Below are 21,069 nucleotides of genomic sequence, written 5' to 3'. Positions count from 1 at the left end.
TAAATTTGCAGTAGGCTAAGACTGACTTCAGGAATTTTGTGTTAATGATTAGGGTTGATATTCTTACATGCCAATGAAGGTGGGGCCAGGGCTCCTCACTCTGGGATCTTTGTTGATGCTATGATAAAATGCATCATTCTGTCAGAAAATCAGTTTATTTACCTCTGTCAGTCTTCTTTTTGTGTTTCAGTGTAACACAAACATTATAGGAAGGGTTTTCTCTTTCTTTTGAACTAATCTTGCTTGCAATAATCACTCTTGCCAAGAATAAAGCAGTTCAAATCTGTTGGGAGTCTGACATCCTTTTTAACCTCAGTGCCATGTTACCCTTTCAGATTCCCCTGCTGCTCCCATCCTCTCTGAACACAGCTCACTTTAGCTGTTAGTTCCACAAACTCATTTAAAATGAGTAATCTATTATAAGTAATGAGGTGTGTGCTTTTATGTGAAAGAAAACAAATCAGCTGCTGCGCAAGCCTTTCAAATTCCTGAGTGTGCTTGGAGGTGTGGGTTACAGGAGACGCAGATAGCAAGTGAAAACAACTCTATGCTGGGCTCAGCTGCTCAAAGTATTTGTGGTGTTGTGTGTTTATTTATGAGGCTGTCTTTGCTGGGGATTCGCTGCCCTGTGTAGTGGTAGGGAAGACTCGCAGGCAGAATGAGGAAGCCCTCATTAATCTTCATGCTCTTGTTTAGAATTTCTTGTGCTGCCTGCTGCGGCTCCTGTTGGAGCGAGGACTGGCCTCTTGCAGTGAATTGAAATGGCTAAGATTAATATTAATCCCTTTAATACTGCAGCTCATGATATAGTCATTAGGTGACTTGGAACTAATCCTGCCCACCTAACTAGTGTGATTTATTAAATACACATGGAGGATTTAGTGTGAATACAGCTTGGTGGAATAGGCATCAAATAAATACCACTGTGTATCTGTGTTAATGCTGGCAGATTGGGACACAATTGCAGAACAGGCTAGGAAGAAACAGGAGTGCAGGGGTACTTAACCGTACGGTTCAATGGAGTTTACCTTTTGTTTGGATTTGTAGTAATGATTTTTCTGGCTGCACACAGCATGTGCCAAGAGGTAACCACAACCTGAATGACACATAAAAACTAGAATTAAGAGATTGGGGGCAGCATGGTTATAGTTATACACTGCCCTCAACAGCAGAAATTGGTCGGCTTTCTTGCTTTATTGTGAGGAGATGGAAAATCTTCTGCTGTGATTGTCCCAATTCAGTATGCCCATTAACATAGCATCTGTAAATATTCAAGGTATAGAATAGGAAGATGGGCAATTAGGACTAAGATAATGAGCATTAATCAGCTATTCCAAAATAACAGTTTCCTGTTACTACGGTTTGGGAAAATAGCTGTTGTTTTTTTTTTCTCCTGTGCATGATAGGGGTCTCTGTGGAGTTCTTTTTGATAGGTTGTTTACTGGTTTTGGTTAAGAAAGACTCGTTTAAAGAAACAGTAAAAAACAGTGGCCTGTGCAAGGGGTGCCTGTGTATATAGCTCTGAAGAGAAGACTTCCTGACATCAGCCCTGGTGACATGCTCATTGTAATATGCTAGGGAGGAGAGATCATGGATATCAGTTGATCAGTTTCTAGATGCTGGAGGTGGAAGAGCATGAGACTTCAGGAAGTTATCTAAATTCAAGTTGATCAGTGCCTCTTAAAGCTGACAGTCTGCAAGGTGCTGCGTAGTGAACAGTACAGCATTACTTGCTTATCCTTGAAGAAACCTTAGCATGCTGAAAAGGCTACACAAAAGCTGTCAAGGAAAGATTAAGATCTATATGCAAAGATTTTTAAGCTCTTTATGCCTCTCATTTGCTTTTTGCAGTTTAAATCTTTTTAGTTAAAACCACAGAATGTTAAGCTTTTATTGAGACTGTTTCTTTTAAGATGCTTTCAGTAGCTTGTGCATGGAGAAAGGATAAACAAGGACCCAACACAGCTGGACCAGTAGTATTTACCAGAGTAGGAAGTAAACCTGGTTGTGGCCAGATTAGTCCTTCCCATATGTGGTGCAGAGGGGCAGATTTGTTAAAACCAGAGCTGCAGGCTGGAGAGGCAGAGCTGGGTGTCACAAAATCAGGAGTTACTTAGTAGTAGATTTTATTTTTTCACTTATCTTTTTAGAAAAAAAATTGGAGTCCTATGTCTAAAGAGTATTTGAACTGAAGAGAGATTATCACTATGGAAGGAGGCCTTGCAGTCGGTCCCACTGACTTCTTCAACATTAATTAAAACAGAAAGTTGCATTTCGAGTTGAAATGCTTACCTAGGCAGAGATTTTGAAGATGTTTGTTCATTATCTCACTAGTGTTTAACACAGATTAATCTTTCTGTGCAATGGCACAAATACTGAGCGCTTGCTAACTCTGGGCCAGTATCTTCTTCAAAGTGTCAAAGTTTGATACAGTGGTCACGTTAACCCTAAGTTCTTATTAACCATATTTATTCTAACCAGCTGTTTTCTTTTTACTTAAAAAGAAGAAAAAAAGTTTCTGTACCTGTTATCTCTTCCCACCTTCAAAGACGTCCCTTTTTGGACTGAATGTTGCCTGAGTCCTCATCCAGTTCTGACTGTACTAAGATCTATGTTCCTGGGACATTAGCCTTTAAAAGGGTATGTATGACAACTCATGGTGTGGTTTTTTGCTTTTTGTCACTTGGGATTGGAGTATGAAGCTGTCTGGCACCTTAAGCGTGATCTGTTTTGTTTTGAGCCATGTAATAGAAATCAGAAAATGCTTAATTACAATGGCAGCAAATAAATTTTTAGTGAGATGAGTTAAAATGTCTGGTTTGTTTCAGAGAGTATGGGACTCAGCTCGCTGTTCAGTTGTCTTTATCAGTCAATGTGGGAATACAGCTGTGACATCTCATAAGAGATGCAAGGTCATGCACTAGTTCTTCAGAGACCATATACAATTTCTGATAGAATAAATCTGGTTGTAGCAGAGGAAATTCAAAGTATGCTAAATATGAAGCTTGCTGAAATGTATGTTTTGGTCTTGTGTGTTTGGTGGTTTTCGTTGTATAATGTTGTTGGGTCTGAAATACAATTGCCCGATAGAGAATGGTAAGATTGTAAAAAGAATTGCTGTCCTGTTTAGTGATAAATCAATTTATATTGTTTAATTTTAAAGAAGTATTATTTATTTGTTGTTTTACTGAGTAATAGTAATAGATCCCTGGATTTCTTCTCTGAAGTACCTTCTCCCCAGACTCACCCCGCGCCGCCTCCTTAGCACTCTGCAAGTTCTTCAGAGGCTAACAGGACAGTGCAAAAGTTTTGTTTGGAAGTCCAGTGTGTATAGGAGAATCCACTTATACTCTGAAGTTTTATGTCTTCTGGATAGCTGAGTTGATTGTTACTCTGAAAACATACTAGAAAGCTAAGAAACTGCTAGGACTTATTCCAGGAAATTAAAATGTTAATGTAGAGCAGAGCAAGATACAGGATTATTCCTTCTAAAGCTTAATAATGAGGAGGCAGGGGGTTTTGTTAGCTTACCTGATGGCTGTTCATGTATTAGTCAAATTATTTCTGAGATAGCTGCTTCACTCAGAAATTTTTACTTTAAATACACAGCAGTTGTGATTTCTGTTAGTGTGTGTGTGCTGGGTTTCACCATCCTGGGGGTGTGTTTGAAGAGCCCTCCTTCACCCAGGGGACAAAAGAAATCTCATCTAGGTGGAAGTGGTTTCTCCCTCTTGGGAGGAGGGGTCCCCGGGTCTTAATTGGTCTGTTCTGCTCCCCCTTCCTGTCCAGCAAGACTATAAAGGGGAGGACGTGGCAGCCATCTTCTCTCTTTGCTCCTGCTTCGCCTGTTTGAAAGGACTCACCGCTGCTGCCTGCCGCCTGGTTCTGCCATGTGGTCGGGCCTGACCTCCTCCCTGCCTCATCCACGCTTCTCTAAAGGACTGAAATCCACATATATCGAGGGAGATACAAGGCCATCCAAGTTTGGTTTTGTATATTCTCCTACTCCTCCTTATTCCTTACCCTTGTAAATCCCCCCTGTTACTGCTATATATATATATATTTATATTTTGTTAAAAAATTTATTTCTCCTACTTCCAAACTGACTCCAGACTGGTTTTTGATATGTTAAACTCCAGTTAAGGCTTAAACCACCTCAGTGTGAAAAGTGTTTTGCTTTGTTGTAGTTGCTTGCTGTCCAGATTGTCACATTTATATATGCTAATGTTTGTTCAGTGGTTGCAGGAGCTACTAAAAATACAGTGAAGCAGAAGTTGGTAGTGTTTTGTTGCTTGTTGGCTTTTCTCAAAGTTAAGGTAACTTCCATCTTCTTTCTAAGAGTTACCTTTAGTAATTTAGAAATTCAAAAGAGCCAGACCCCAAATCAAATGCACTTTAAGAGCTTTCCCAGATAGCATAGTTAATAATTATTGCTATCTTGAATTATAGTGCAGTTTGTAATTGGTTCTGAAGTCTGTCTTGCTAGGCAGCCACACCAATTCATGCATAAAAGTGAACGAATAAAGACTACAGATCCTGATATGCTATTAAGTAATTTGCCCCCTCCTCCTTGCATATTATATAAGGAACCTTAAAAGGAACAGCTGAATAAGCTCTCTAGTTGGTTTCTGGGTTTGATGGCCTCAATCATTGGAAGTCATGAGTAAAGCCTGAATCATGAGACCTTAATTAATTTTGGAGTTATTTAAAATAGTTTGAGATTCGCATCGAGGTTTCATTTTTCCAAGTGGTCCTCTGTAAATCTTAAGGATAGACAATTAACTCACTAGTAATCAAGGGATTCTCCTTGTAGCTAAGTCCTTGTTTTCTAGTAGCATGGCTGTTCAAGGTAGGATTGTAAGAATTACAGGATGGCTGAGATTGTAAGGAACTCTGGAGATCATCTGGTTCAACTCCCCTACTTAAGCAGGGCTCAGGACCACATCCAGGCAGGTTTCTAATATCTCCAGGATTGGGAACTGCACAACATACTTTGAATTATTGGAAGTTCCCTACCCACACCACTGAATCTGAGCTTCTTCCACTGTCTCCTCATTATAATCAAGTTTGTGACTGGCACTTAATATTCTTTTAGGGGTTTTGTTTTCCATGGTGTGTGGAAATGGATTTTGTTTTGCCTGGGAAACACTGAGGGAGACTTAATTGCAGTCTTCTGTTATTCTCTTTTAGGTTGGGGTAAAGAGAGAAACATCTTTTAGAGGGGTCATGAATTTTTAACAGGAGAAATTTCCTTTAAGCATAGGGGGAAATTCTTTATGAAGAGAGTTAAATACTGGGGCATAGGAAGAGAGTGCAATCTCCAACCGTGGAGTCTCTTTAAAGTTTGGCTGAACAAGGTCTTACGCAGCCTAGTACAACTCGAGAGCAGTCCTTTGCAGGAGCAGGAGATTGGACTAGATGACCTCCAGAAACCTCTCCCAGTCCAAGTCTTTCTGGGATTCTGTGCTGGTTGATTTTGCAATTCTTAATCTCCATTGTGTAGTTATCTCTCATCAGCTAAGTGCTGCCTGTTTGTTTAAAACATAATCAAGTTGATGTTTAAAATCCCTGTGCGCACACACATGCTCTTCCCTGTTCACTCTCTACATGTCCTCTTTTTATGTACTCAGATGGCATTGATGTCTTCACTGTCCACTCAGGTGACTTCTGTGCTGACACATCTAGTCTGAAATGGCAGAATCAACTCTGCAAGACTACAGGCTTAGTTTTCCAGTATGTTCCAAAAGATGTGAGAGCAGGGGAGGGAAGGTTTACTTCCATTTTGATTTCCCCCCATCCCCCACTATGGCACTTCATCTCTGCTTGAAATGTGAAGTGGATCTGAAGGATTCTGCTGTTCCCTAGAGCATGTCATTATCTGTTTGAAGGAACCTAGCAGGTGAAGCTAATATAAAAGGAGCATTTCTTTTTCTCCGACTCTCTCAAATGCACACAGTTGTGGATGTTTGTACTCAACAGAACCAGTGTGAAATTTAGTCACAGCCACAGCATGTGTTCCAATTTTCCAGGGAAAGTTTCTCCCAGCTGTGGGTTAACCCCTTCTGCACTACTCTTTCCATTTCTCCTGCATTTTGCAAAATTGCAATGAGCAGTTTCTGTCATCAAATAAACCTTGACAGCTAGAAGCATTAGATCGTACTAGGGAAGGGGATAAGATTAAGTACAGTGTTGATGGGATGTATGCAAAAGATTTAGCTTCTCTAAAAAAATGGAAATGCTTGTATTTAAGGAGACAACTTGTACAATCCCTGCACCCCTCCATTTTTTCCCTTTGCTAGTGACAAATCTAAACTGAGATTAAACTGCTGCCAGTAGTATGCAAGTGCATCTTACCTACTGCGTGCACTGCTGCTATACTGTTGCAAATGTTCTTACCTTAGTAAAGCTGCATTCGTCTTAGTGCTTTTGCCATTCTGACTCCTAGCCTTCAATTATATTCTTGAGAGATGATACAGATACCATATTGATGAAGGATAAAGCGTGTGCCTTTCTTTAAAGCAGTCTGTTGTGCTTAGAGTGAGGATTTTTTTCCTGCTCATAAAAGGAGTATGCTTACCGGTATATTCTTGCTTCAGTTTTGCAATCACTTTTTAAGAGAGCTATTGTAGCAAGGGATAAATATGCTTGACTTTATTTCTCTGTATGAGGAAAAACATGTCTTGAATTACATTTTTGAGTTATCAGTGTATCCTTGTGTAAAACAAACAAACAAAAGCTTCCCATCAGCATGCTGGTATAAAATGAGTGTGCTGGCTTTCTTCTCAAGAGGGAATGTATTCTGTATTTCTAAGTTAAAATCCTAATGTTACTGTGGTAAACAACCCTAGTTTTTAATGTCTAGTAATAAAGCAATTCCAAATCATACAATAGGATTTTACACCATTTTACACCATTCTCTGACAACTGAGTCATTTTACACCATTCTCTGACAAAAGCAATGTCACAAATATGGAAAATAATGCATACTCAGCACTGGCCATAGTAATCATTGTGAGGCAGAGGATGAACAAGATAGCTGCAGAGGAAACATACTAGGGAAGGGGACTCATCAAGGTTGGACTTGATCTCAAAGGCCTTTTCCAACCTGATTTACTCTACTCGGCACTCTCTTCAGCTGCTCTTTCTCTTTGGCCATATGAAGTTATGTTGTGGCTTCCTTTGCCTGCTGCTGCTTTCACTAATTTCTCTATTTGGATTCTTTTTGTAGTGTGATTCAATACTTCTCAGAACACAAAAATGACCTCTTCAGAGGGCCTGCTGCCAGATCACAGCAGTTTCAATTGGAAACTTAAAAGATGAAGCAGGTGCTGGAAACTCTTCTCCCTTTGGTCTGATTCATTGAGTGCCAGCCTTCAGCTGAGGAATGGAGAGGGGAGGAGAATTGATTTTGTGACTAAAATCTTGGACTGATTAATATTTGCAGTGCTTCAAACAGTAGCATGAAGCTCTGTAAATTAACTGAATTAGTGGAACTTGAGGTGGTTATAGTGTCACTGGAGGAGTTGTTCTAGATCTGAAATTGTGACTCAGGACTAAGGTGCTGCTTGTTTAATGACATAGTATCTTCAGCAGATGCTTTGTTAGACAGGAGCAGCATGCGCCCATATTTTTAGTTTTCTGTAAGTCCCTAAATTTGGTAAACTATGATTTTATATGGTGTTTGTTCTTTCTTTTGATTTGTTTGGATAGTTTTGGGTTTATTTGGTTGATTATTTCATTTTGAGTACTGTGTCCAGTTCTGGGCTCTGCAGTTTAGGAAAGATGTTGAGTTGCTGGAACATGTCCAGAGAAAGGCAACAAAGCTGGGGAGTGGTTTTGAGCACAAGCCCTATAAGGAGAGGCTGAAGGAGCTGGGGTTGTTTAGCCTGGAGAAGAGGAGGCTCAGGGGAGACCTTATTGCTGTCTACAACTACCTGAAGGGAGGTTGTAGCCAGGTGGGGGTTGGTCTCTTCTCCCAGGCAACCAGCACCTGAACAAGAGGACACAGACTCAAGCTGCACCAGGGGAAGTTTAGGCTGGATGTTAGGAAGAAGTTCTTTACATAAGGAGTGATTTGCCATAGGAATGGGCTTCCCAGGAAGGTGGTAGAGTCACCATCACTGGAGGTGTTTAAGAAGAGACTGAATGAGGCACTTAGTGCTATGGTTTAGTTGATTAGATGGTGTTGGGTGATAGGTTGGACTTGATGATTTTGAAGGTCTTTTCCAACCTGCTCTGGTCTGGTCTATTCTATTCTACTCTAGAATAGAATAGAATAGATTTGATTTCAGGTTGGGTTGGGTTGGGTTGTTTGGTATTTGTTTGGGTTTTGGTTTTTTTTGTTTTGTTTTGTCTTTCCAGTTCAGTTACAGCCTGAATCTGCAGCTTTTGCTTAGAACACTGATTTAGAAAATCAAAAATATTTTCTAGGGATGGTTCTGGAATGAGTTCCTGCTTTGTATTCAGTTATTGCTACTGCTAACCAATAGAAGATCTGGGAAAGGGAAACTTCAGTGAGTGTTAGAGTGGCTACATTTGTAAGCTAAAGTGTCAAGAGGTGTGGGTACATTTGGGTTTTTTTAATGGTGAATGAGTGCTTCTGCTGTGGAATTTTTCAAGGGCTAGTGTTAATTCAAATAGAGCCTTGTGAGCTCTGGTGTTTCTTAACCTCTAGTGTGTAACAACAGTAACAGTTTTGGTGTAACAGCAAGTGCTGAGCCTCGAATGAGTTTATCGGTTGAATTTGGACGTTTGATTCCAAACCTCGATTTAGCAATTATGGTAATCTTTGAGTGCAGGTCGTTTACTTCTCTGGTTTATCACTCAGCATTGACAGGTGAGAGTGGTGCTAGGAGGAGAAAAGCCCACATCTGGTGAAGAGATGTCTGAGGAATGGTTTTTGTAATGATGAATGAGCATGAAGGATTAAAATATTTCAAGAAGTTTATCTTCAGGCAATGCTTAGATATTAGCCTGAGCTTTTTTGGAAATCTAATTGTGATGTTAAAAGAAGTTTTGCAGAAACTTCGTATTCCAATGTCTAAATAGTCTGGACCAGGACCTGTGTGCAAGTGTTTTCAGAGAAAATACTAGCTTATACATCATTTCCACTTATTATTGGAGAGCAGTGGAAATGTGAAAGTGAAACATCAGTTGTATTTTTCTAACTACCCTTGACAGGAAAAACTTTTCCTTCTGCTCATCACTGATCCTCTTGTCTGTTGCCTTTTTTTTTTAGTCAAAACCATTCTTTTTTAATACAGTGTGATAAAACATCCATTATTTGTAAGCTGATTGAGCATAAAGTATTTCATTATAAAATGGTCATCCATCACTGGAGGCTGGGAGCTGCAAAAAACATTAACTGTGCGCTTTTGGCTGGAATGCAGTTTCTCCAGAATAATGCAGCTTCTGTGTAAAGTATGCAGCATAAAAAAAATCTACTGTTCAGGAAAACAGGTGCTTGCCCTTGCTCTCCCAGAGCTTTGGGATTTCATCCCAAGTTTTTGGAAAGGCCCTCAAAGTCCTTATGTTACCTAGAGTCACTTTCTGGTTTTAGGCACTGGCCTCAAAGCTGAGCAAAATGCTGCTCTGTGTCGTGTGGTTTCATTCTGACAAGGCTGTGACAATTTACTAGCTGTTTAACTGCTGCCTTTCAGGAAATCATTATTTTCTTCTCCTCACTTGTGAGCTCCCCTGAAAGTTAGGTTGCCTTTTTTTCTTCTTTTTTTCCTTTTTAAAAATAAAATTCATTAATAATGACATCCCAGAAGGTGCGTGGATAAGCAATGCCAAGTTGTTTCTTAATGTCCCTATTGATTTCTTTGGTACTTCACAAAATGAATACTGATTTTCTATGTAATAGATTATTAAGATTATTTTGATCTTACCTTGTACTTGTCATATTTCCTTAACTTAAATATGAACGTGACAAGTAGTTTCCTTCACCGAGAGTCTTAGTTAACTTTTTGTTTTGGGGGAAACATGGGATGATAGGGCAGGAAGCCTTTATTAGATTGCTCTTACAATGAGCTGCTTTTTTGAGATTATTTTCAGGTAGTGTAATGGCACAGCACTTAAAAAGGCCAAATGTGTCCCCTTTTCTTATAAGGAATCGAAACGTAAATGAAGTGACTTGCCCAAAAGCATGAAGAGGAGACAAATGGCAGAGGCTGAGACTAAACTGGTTTACTTGCCTGTGATCAAGGACACTGCTACTATGTGATGCTCAATTTTTTTTGCACATATGCTTATATCCTGTCAGAGCAAATTCTATAGGTCTAGGCTTGAAAATCAAAAGACAAATTTTCTGTCTTTGCTTTTTACCAAATCTTGGGAGCAAATGCTGTTGAAGTATAATGGTTCCATCCCACAGGTCATGGCAGCAGAAATGCTAGGGGTCAGAGGTTAAAGCAGAGTTATGTCCACTGACCTGTTCAGTGTGTGTTCTATATTTGTTGGGGAGCCAGGCTGTGTTGTGCCCTAAGGGAAGGAGAGAGGGATTGAAGAGGCCTACATGAGTGTGTGAACTGAGGACTGGCTTGAACAAACAGCCCTGTTTATCTGAGTCAGTTGAAGTTTTGTGCTGTGCTGTCACTTTTAGATCACTCTTGCTAGACAGCACTAGTCAGTGATGGCCTTTATAGAGTTAGGACAGGATCACTCATTTGAGCTTCAGAAGCACTTTAGTGGTTCTGTCTGTCATGGGCATGATCAAAAACATTTACAACAGACTAAAATAGATCTATTTGGCACTTTCTTAAAGACTGTAACCAGTATTTTACCTTGATTTCGGTAAAGCATTTGACACTGTCTCCCACAGCATCCTTGCAGCTAAACTGAGGAAGTGTGGTCTGGATGATCAGGTAGTGAGGTGGATGGGAACCGATTGAAGGAAAGAAGTCAGAGAGTTGTGGTCAATGGGAAAGAGTCTAGTTGGAGGCTTCTATCTCGTGGAGTCCCTCAGAGGTCAGTACTGAGACCAGTACTATTCAATATATTCATCAACGACCTGAATGAGGGCACAGAGTGCACTGTCAGCAAGTTTGCTGACAACACAAAACTGGGTGGAATGTCTGACACACCAGTGGGTTATGCTGCCATTCAGTAAGACTTAGGCTGGAGAACTGGGAAGGGAGGGATTCAGCAAGGGCAAGTGTAGAATCTTGCACCTGGGAAAGAACAACCGCATGGACCAGTATAGGTTAGGGACTGACCTACTGGAGAGCAGTGAAGGAGAAAGGAGCTGGGGCTTCTAGTGGATGGAAGCTTGACCATGATCCAGGAATGTGCTTCTGTGGCTAAGAAGGCCAATGCCATTCTGTGGTGTCTTAGGAGTGTGGTTAGTAGGTTGAGAGAGGTTCTCCTTCCTCTCTACTCTGCCCTGGTGAGGCCACATCTGGAATATTGTGTCCAGTTCTGGGCCCCTCAGTTCAAGAAGGACAGGGAACTGCTTGAAAGAATCCAGTGCAGAGCCACAAAAATGATTAAGGGAGTGGAACATCTTCCTTACGAGGAGAGACTGAGGGATCTGTGGCTCTTTAGTTTGGAGAAAAGGAGACTAAGGGGTGACCTCATGAATGCTTAAAAATATGTAAAGGGTAAGTGCCAAGAACATGGAGTCAGGCTCTTCTCAGTGATGCCCAGTGACAGGACAAGGGGCAATGGGTGGAAGTTGAGGCATAGTAAGTTCCATGTAAACATGAGGAAAACTTTTTTCACTGTGAGGGTGACAGAACACTGGAACAGGCTGCCCAGCAGGGTTGTGGTGTCTCCCTCTCTGGAGATACTCAAACCCTGCCTGTATGTGTTCCTGTGTGATCTGGTATAGGTGATCCTGCTCTGGCAGGGCAGTTGAACTGGATGATCTTTGGAGGTCGCTTCCCCTGCTGGTCTGTGATTCCCTTCCTAAGGTATAGTGCTAGTAGCCAACGTACCAAGATGTTACTCATACTGCTTTTACAAGCCTGCTGCTCAGGATACTTGTTATCTATCATCTGTTAAATGACCATTTTGGAGAAGCTGATGTGTGACCATGGAGTTGTTAATGTCAAGCCATACGGTACCTGAATCTTTATTTGGTGTTTACAGTCTTCCTAGGAGAGAGATGAACTGTCAGTATACAAATGGACTGTTTATGTTAAAAAAAAAGTGTCTAAATTGGGAATGTTAAGGATGTCAGCAGAAAAAAAGCTGTCCTGGATTGCAGCTGATCAGTAGCCAAAGGTGTTGCAGAGGAAGCTTTTACTCAGTCTGGTGCTTGAGAGTATCATGTTGCCACATGGAGACAGTTTAATTCATAGGCTACCCATAGTTGTTTGCATTGTGAAATAATAGTGAGGCTTGATGAGGCCCTGGGCAGCCTGGTCTTGTTGGGGATGTCCCTGCTGACTGCAGGGAGGTCGGACTAGATGACCTTTGGAGGCCCCTTCCTGCCCAGACCATTCTATGATTTTAGTGTAAGTAGGATTTGTATTGTTGTTTAGACCTCCTGATGTGATCATCAGCATTCTGGGTAAGTTTTTAGAACTGGCTAGAGCACAATGAGAAATCCAAAATGCCTAAAATTCATTAATTTCTATCACATCAGCTTCTTCAGACAGTGCAAGTAGAACAAAATCTATAGTCTATAACCTTACAGGTTGCAGGAAAAAAATTGGCTTTTGCAAGTTTTCTTGGTCAAAACAGTGGTTTAAGAAAGCCAGTTATGGACCTTGACAACGAAGATCATCTCTTGTTGGAGAACAGCTAGTTCAGGCTGAACCCCAAATGGCATCGGTCTTGCTTCTTGGAAGAGGAATCATTCCAAACTAGCTGTACATTTTTTTTTTTCTGCTGAAGGCAAATAATTTCTGTTTAAATAAGTATAGATCCCCAGAGTCTGGAGGAGCAGGCAGAATAGGAATCAAAAAATACTTCACCTTTCATCTTTTAATAAACTTTGCTCTTTCCTTTGGGATGGTACTTTGACCCTAGTATTTAATGTGGTTTGTTAATGGAGGCTGATTTACTGTCTCCATATTTAGATGTGGTAAAGTAGCAACATTTATCCTCCCAGCTGCTAGAGAAAGTAACTGCTTGTGTATTCCTCTGTCTGGGCTGCTGTAAGGATAACTAGCTTCTTTTGGGAATGTGTGGGATCCCTTCATTTCTTCACATAGGTTTGCTGGGGTTTTTTGTCATTGATTCTTCACAGTCATTGTACTGTTTTACAGTTGATGCATGATTCCAGGACATAGAAAAAACTTACTTATTGTATCAGTTCTGAACTCCAATATTATTTCCATCATGCCTATCTTGTTCAGTAGTTACCCAGGTTGCATTGCATTCACAGATCTCTTCAGCTGCAGGAAGTGTAAATGAGTGTTAAATCTCAAGCTTCTGCTTCCCTTCATGAACTGTTGGCACCTTGTGTGAGTAGATTGCTCTAGCACACAGCAGTATGCAGAAATTAATTTCTTTACCTATTCTCAAGTACCTAATACTCACTTGTTTTCATCATTCTAGGAAATCAAGGTACCTTTTAATGTAGGTAGTCTGTAGGGGGGAAAAAAAAAGCTGCCTAATATTTTTGCTGTTGCAGTGTCTTAATGGCAACATCTAGATTGACTGCCACAAACTCAATCTCTTCTTCCTTTGCTTCTGTTCTCTTTTCACTCCCATGGGTTTTTGAGATCTGGACAATTGTGTTTTGCCATTACACTTGGGAATTTTATTTCCTGGCAGTAACATGCTGAAGTACAATGTTTCCTAGATTAGTTCAGGTTGGATAGAAAAATTTGTGTAAATCATAACAGGGAGGTATGTTAAACCTTTCAGAAATTTTTGTCATTAAAAGGTTCTCTTTCCTCTGGGGCCATCAGCTTTTTCTTCATTTCATTCTTTGGATTTTGTGTCACTCACTGATGCTGTTTAGATTCTCTGACAACACACAAAATGTCTCGGCTTGTTTGGGATTTGTTGTTCTTCAATTTACTTTTAATTTTTCCCCTTGGCACTCATGGGTTTCCCTTGAGGAAGGGGTAAACAGAACAGGGTAACATCCAGATAGCTAATTGATGATTAAACTGTAATCTTTTTCTCAAGCCTCTTAGAAATAGTGAAGCTTTCCTTTTCTCAACATGGTGAATTTGCAATGAGAGAGTGGTGGACACACAAAGCTGTGGAGAATTACTGTGCTTTAAAATACCAAGGAAGAAGTTTTAATTTCTCCTGGGCTTTTAAATTGCCTATTTAGTTTGGGCCTGGTACTGTGCAAGATGTGTAAAATATCAGAGTGAAACAAGTCCACTGACTGAGTAGAGTTCTGTAGAGTGTTACAACCTAATTGCTCTGCCTTCGACATGTGCCAATTTCTTTTGGAGAAGAAAAGGAGTGCTTAAACATGACATACATCAAACTTGTGCTGTCAGTAAAATGGATGGATCAGTCCATCCTCTGGACTTGGTAGTGTGCAATGCAATTCCCCATAGGTTTCATTTGGCCTAGTTGGCCTTGTTAGAGTGGCCATGCTTTCATTCTCGTATTAGGAGGGAACCTTGGGAAACCTGGCCCTAATTCACAACAGCAGCAAGATCAATAACTATCAGCGTTTGGGCAGGGGTGGGTGAATTTGTCATGGGATGACTGCTTTTTGCTTTGGTTTAGTAATTTAATTTAGAGTTGAATGTCATAGGATCAGAGGAGTGCCTGTGGGTTCTGAAATTCAGGGTTCATCAGAACTGCCCATTATTGTTTGCTGTGGTTTTCTGTAAGAAATACTTCAAAACTATTTCAGCTGGTTCTAAAGGAAGACAGAAGGTGAAGCTTACCTGCATTTTACTCACCTTTTTGTTGTTGGATGGTGGGTTGGGTTTGTCAAGATGCAATTATTCCCCACTCTGCTGTCTCCTCAGTGCTACGATATAAAGGCAGAATTAAACAACTTTTACTTTCTTAATAACCTGCTACTCCAACAACTTTTTTTTTTCTGCACTTAGCAATCTGTATGACTGGTGTTTAAAAATTCAAAGAGAAATAAGTAGTTGTGTCTATACTTTTAAGTCCGTCTGGATAGAAACCATGAAAGCTTATGTTTTGTGTAGCTCCATACTTCCTGTTGATGGCATTTATTTTCCTTGTGAATGAAATGAGTATCTTCTATTTCTCATAATATCACTCCCTCTGAAACAGAATAGGGTGGCTTGGAATAACAGCGGAGACACAGCTGGAGTTTCCAGTTTAATTTTGGATGAATATACTCTTGCAAGTACCTGCTCATGAAAAATACCCAGGGTTTTTTAATGGGCAGTCTGAACAGCTGAATTTGAAGCATGGCATCAGATGAAAAGCTGGATAACTAATGGCTAACACTGGTGGGATTGTCAGAGCTCCTGCTTCACTGGTAGAAATGAAGTATTTTCTTCCATAGGAAGTATTTAAGTGCTGTCCTGACCAGAGAATATCAACAGTCAAATGCTCAGTATGCATTCTGTCATTCTTCTCCAAAATAAAAATCTCAGTTCTAAGGGGTGCTTGAGATCTTGGCACTTTGGAACAATAATTTGTTGAAGTCATGTTTAATGAAAGGGAGAAAAACACATGAAGCTGGAGTGTGACAAATGAAAGCATTTGTGCCATTGTAATGAAATTAGGCAAATAGAACAGGCTTGACAGCTCTGGGTTCCCCCTGTCAAACTGCATTTGTAATTCTAGCCTTGCATTCATGTGTAGCTGTGAATGGCACAATTTCCCTCTTGATATGGTGGGCCTGAACCCCTGAATGACCAATTCACAGAGAATTAGCTCTAAGGAGTATATTTTACAAGCATACTGAGAAGGTTTGCAGTTAATTCTCAGGTCTCCTTCACTGGCTTGACTGCCCCTAATTTTGGGCTGGTGTTGACTTAAATCATATGTAAAGCTTTTGATAACGCTTCCAGTCAAATATTGATTTCAGCAGTATGCAACACTTGCTTCCCTACATCCTTATGGTGAACATGTATGCTGTGTTGTGCAGTTCCAGCAGCCTTTTAAATCAGCTTGCCTTGCAGCATTTCTAGAAATAGACATCTAGACTCGTGGCTCCTCAGCTTTTCCCTAGCTGTCAGAATACAGTTCTCTTAATCTGTTAAAACCTTAGATTTTTAAGTAGCACTCTGTTCTCATTTCAGATGAGAAAATCTCTATAAATCTGCTATGCATTGCACTGTGTTGCAAGGAAAGAAAAACAAGACCAAAACAAATCTCCTTACAGGGAGAGATGGAAGAGGATTCTTTACACTTGAAACCTTGACTGTACTAGAACTGTGCAGAGGGCAACATGTGCAGGAACAAGCTAATTGGGATCATCTGTCTTAGCTGTTTTACACTTGTTCCCCTACATCAGTTGGCTTTTAGTGAACTGGAATTAAATGTTGGACAAAACTTTGAAGCTACAAGAAGTTGGGGCATGTCTTTCATTGCAGGTGCAGGAGGCATATATTCCAGTCAGTCTGGAGAATTTGTTTGTGAAGTGGTTAAATAAAGACCTCTTCCAATCATCAGATGTAGAGCTGCTGGAGTTGTAGTTTTGCTGAGGGGTGTAGAATCAATATGCATGTACTGTTGTTGGCCTCTTATCTGACTGGCTCTATATAAAGCAAATTCAAATTTTAAAGGAGCAAATTACTGTAGTTCTGTTTGCTAGATGTGTTAATCTCGAAATTAATTAACAGATAATCATGGGATTAACAAAAAATAATATCTTGTTTCCCAGTGATCCTTCATTGTAATCTGGGTGAAAATAAGACAAAGTTTAATCAGTTAAGACTTCAGGAATATTTTAAAAAATATAGAGTATGGTTTATTCAGTACTTTTGGATGGCTTCATATAAGGCAGCTACAGTTTTGCCCTTTTTACTTAAAACTTTTCTTCTTTAGGCTGGAGGTTAGGAGGAAGTTCTGCACAGAGAGAGTGATTGCCCATTGGAATGGGCTGCCCGAGGAGGTGGTGGAGTCGCCATCACTGGAGGTGTTCAGGAGGAGACTTGATGGGGTGCTTGGTTGCATGGTTTAGTTGATTAGGTGGTGTTGGATGATAGGTTGGACGCGATGATCTTGAAGGTCTCTTCCAACCTGGTCTGATCTATTCCTTTCTATTCCGTTCTTTCTATTCCGTTCTATTCTCTCTTAACTTGCTGAGAGACTTCAGGGACTTCTCATCCTTGGGTGAAAAGGCAAAATGTTTAGTTGTTTGGTAGATGGACTGAGACTAAAATGCTTATGCAGTCCCATAGGCCAGAAAGGCAGTCTTTGCAGAAAGCATGTTTTTTGGTGAGGCAGGAAGCACTTGCTGGTACCTCAGTTTTCTGTGGCATAGACTCATCGAGCTCCTAGGCAGGAGCTGTGAAGAGCTGGACTTCTCCGTTACAGTGTTGCCTTTTATCTTTTTCTCACTTTGAGAAGAAATGAGAATTCCTGTTGGTTGTACAGTTCAGCATGCAAGCAGTGAACATAATAAGGCATGCTTGAAACATTGCTCTTGTCTGAGCTCGTCTGTGTTGGAGGTGCGTGGGATACAACTGAGACAGCCTTTCTGAAGGCTGGGCGTCAAAGGCCAACAGCTGCTGCATAAGAGGAGTCCAGGTCATGTGGTTTGAGTTGCAGTTGCCTGTCCTGGGGACAAATGATGTTGAAATAACTTGTCATAAATAATTTTTTCTTGTTCATTTACTCTGATTTGGAACGCATAGCCGATCCTGATAAGAGTCATTCAGGAGTAAAGAGTTGAACTGCCAGAGAAAGCAGCTTATGTGAGCGTTTTAGATCAGGAATGTGCCAACAGTGTGCTAACAATAAGAAACCTCTTCCAAGGGGAACCTGCTTCTGTGCTTCAGGAGAAAGGGGATGCCCAGCATCCCCTTCAGCTTGTTTGCTGAAGTGTCAGAATTGCTGGATGGGATTGCTGAAATGGGAGTTAGGTGCTTCAACATGAATTAGTTGTTTAAATATCTTCATAGACATGTGTGTTTAAGCACAAATAATCCATAGGAGGAATGGAGGAAAGCACTGTGGTCTCAAAGGAATTCTGTCATATTAAAATTGCCAGCCTGAAGATTTGGCTTTCTGATATGCTATTTAAGATATTCTTTCCCTTTTCAAGCTACATGCACTGCTTTGGATTAGCTGAGCATTTTTGGGTGTAGTGTTGGTGCTGGTATCTTTTTGCTTCCCTGGGAGTTGGACTATGTGATCTTCAGAGGTCCCTTGCAACCCTTACCATTCTGTGATTCTGAGATTTTGTTTAAGGGAATTGTATAAAAAGAACAGGGAATGCTTTCCAGCTACTCCCCAAAGCAGCCCAGGCTGTATCATGTTTTAATATAGTTTTCCCTGGCTTTGAATAGACAGAAAAGGAAGGCTGCTTGGAGAAGTCCCTAGTGAAATTTTGCTCTCCATGCGTACACTTGTTCAGTTTTCCCCCTTGTAATACCTGAGGCTGAAGTCACGGTTTCAGGGCTGGTGGGTTTTGGGGTATGTGTTTTGGTTGGTTGGGTTTTCCTCAGAGTTGAAATAGTTATCTAAGCAGAGAACTACCTGGTGTTTTCTAGTTCAAACACTGAGAAATGTCTCTTGCTAGGAAATATACCTGGAGAAACTTCTGTCTCAGCAATTCTCAAGTATCTCACTGGTTATGGTGTCCTCACTTGTAATGCCTGAATCTGAATCCAGCAGAGCAAGAACCAGAGAGCTGAAAAATCAGAGCTGCTTTTTTTTGGAAAGCTTTTGTAAAAGTTAAGCATGTACTGCCAGGCATTCAGTATTGACTTTACATGGCCTTTGCTTTGGCGAAGGAATTACTAAAGTTATAATTGATTTTACTGAACGTTCTGAGTCTTTTTGCAGTTAGTGTCACTTTGATGAAGATACAACTTGCTAGGCAAAACAATTGCCTTTAAAGATTATGACTGGGCCTTACCAAAATACTGTGAAAAGAGCATTAGTGTGTTCTTGCTGTTCTGTGCTCTAGATAAAGTTTGAGCTCTGGTAATAAAAGTTAGCATGGAGTATACCTTGCAGTTCTAGTTACTCATCTGAAAGAGCTGGCAGGTTGGTTCTGGGCACTGTCACATTCAGTATATAAGACCATGAAAATCTTTTGGCGACAGAGCTTCTGAGCTAGCTTCACTGAGCAAAATGAGATTTGAGTTAAAAGGACTGATCTTTGATTAACTGACATGGTTGCAAAATTTTTACATGGTTAAAAACTTCCAAATAGCTTTAATACCATTTTCAGAAGCTGAGCTGGTACTTCAGCCAATTAGAGTAATCTGCTTCAAGACAGGATATAGCAAGAATAGCTACAGCATGAGTGTTTTTCTGTGCTCCCAGTCTTCCTATTGAAGCAAGTACTGCTACTGAGATAGAGTTCTGCATTGAAAAGGGAGCTGGTGACCCCTGTAATTCCTCACTGCCTGCAAATGTTGCTGGTCAGAAGAGCTCATTGTAGTAATGAAGTGAATACTCCACAGATGCAGACAATTAGCAGTGTGCTTCGTGTTTCACTGAAATTTAGATCATTTAGACAGTAGTCCTTTAGTGGGTACATCTTGCAGTAAAAATATTCTCATCTTGTTTAGTATGGGGGTTTTCAGTTTTGGTGGTTTGGGTTTCTTGGTGTTTGGTGGTTTGTTGGTTGGGTTTTTTTTGTTTTTAATAGCACAGCATCAGCTACCTGGTCTGAAATAGTTCTACGGCATGTAGAGGAATCTAATCTTCTAAGCTTCACAACTTTAGCTGAAAGAAAAAGCCAAAACTTCCCCCAGTCTTATAAAGGAAATGTCTAATTTTTGTCTTGAAAATGGGTTGATGGAGAGCAGAACCTCTATCCTCTGCTAGCAAGTTTGTCTCATTTCACCAATGCAGCTGTGTACATTTGTTGAGGTCCCATTTTTCTTACTAACCGAGGTGCAGTTTTTCCATCCTGGATCTTGCTGGGTCAAAGAAAACTGGGAGAATTGACAGGATTTTGTTAGTGCTGAGTGTTACAGAAAGGATCAGTTTGAGGGAAGAGGAGCTTGAGTGTTGATCCATAGTATCTTACTATGTTTAATATCATGCAAGTGCTTGTAACTAGACAAATGTTCTATAAAACACGCTTTCATCAATGTTTATTTAAGTATGTCTTACAATCATCTGCATTTCCATGAGCTATTGAGAGGTGATGTAATTGTAATGTCACACCCGGATATTATCTGATAAATTGGAGGAGTTGATCTTGAGCCAAAGAAATTGAATCATCACTTTCCTTTTAACCTCTCGCAAGTTAGTAGTCTTGGCCTGATTTGAACCAGTGGCTGAAAGGCAAGAGACTGCATAATGACTCCCAACGTTCTTTTCTTCAATTGCAGTTTTGCAAGAAGTTAACAGCAAAACTATTGCACTTTGGTATTAACTATTTAAACCCCCCAAAATGGCATTATTCCTGCTTTGCATCCTCGCCGTAATTTGTCACAGTTATGTTAACATGCTTTTTACTTTGATACTCAATGCTTTTCATTAGAAACTATGATGAAATGGAATTTCCCTGATCTTAGATTCAGTAAGGTTTGCATATATTTATTTCAATGAGTTATGCTGGTAGACAGAAAAGCAGCAGCTAGTCTAAAGAGTTAGGAATTACAGGGTTTCTTTCTCCCCCACCTTAAAGAAGCTCATAAGTGCAATATTGGATCATCAAAAATATAAATGCCAGTGTTCCTGTGACACTATTAGCTGTTAGACTTGTTAACTTTTATTAGGAATAGAATGTAGCTTTCAGCAGTTTGAGCCAAGTATTTGTCCTTAAATGTTTTTGGTCCCAGGATTATTACAGTTACTTTTAATGCACTCTTCTTTGCCTGTGTACTGGCTGTATTGTGGCTGCCTTCACCTGCTTCTTAATGCATTTTCTCCTAAATCCTCCTCAGGACTCATCTTAACTTGATTCCTTTATTCCTTGTGGTGCTCTGGGTTTGGTTTTTTGGTTGGTTGGCATTTTGGTTTTGGGGGGTGGGGAGGGGCAGTGGTGGTGCTGTCACTTTCCCTAGTTCTGGCTGTTCTTTTATGTGC

At 40.4% G+C, this 21,069-nt stretch overlaps 1 protein-coding gene across 1 annotated transcript in view; it reads left to right on the top strand.

Annotated features, from left to right (window-relative positions):
* GBF1 (golgi brefeldin A resistant guanine nucleotide exchange factor 1) overlaps positions 1-21,069 on the top strand; it is a 106,938-nt gene that overhangs the window by 38,965 nt on the left and 46,904 nt on the right. The gene's annotated exons all lie outside the window — the stretch shown is intronic.

This window comes from Dryobates pubescens, chromosome 8 (genome assembly GCF_014839835.1).
Source record: "Dryobates pubescens isolate bDryPub1 chromosome 8, bDryPub1.pri, whole genome shotgun sequence".
Classification (NCBI taxonomy): domain Eukaryota; kingdom Metazoa; phylum Chordata; class Aves; order Piciformes; family Picidae; genus Dryobates; species Dryobates pubescens.
The sequence above is the reverse complement of the archived record's forward strand: the minus strand, read 5'-3'. Positions and strand labels throughout refer to the sequence as shown.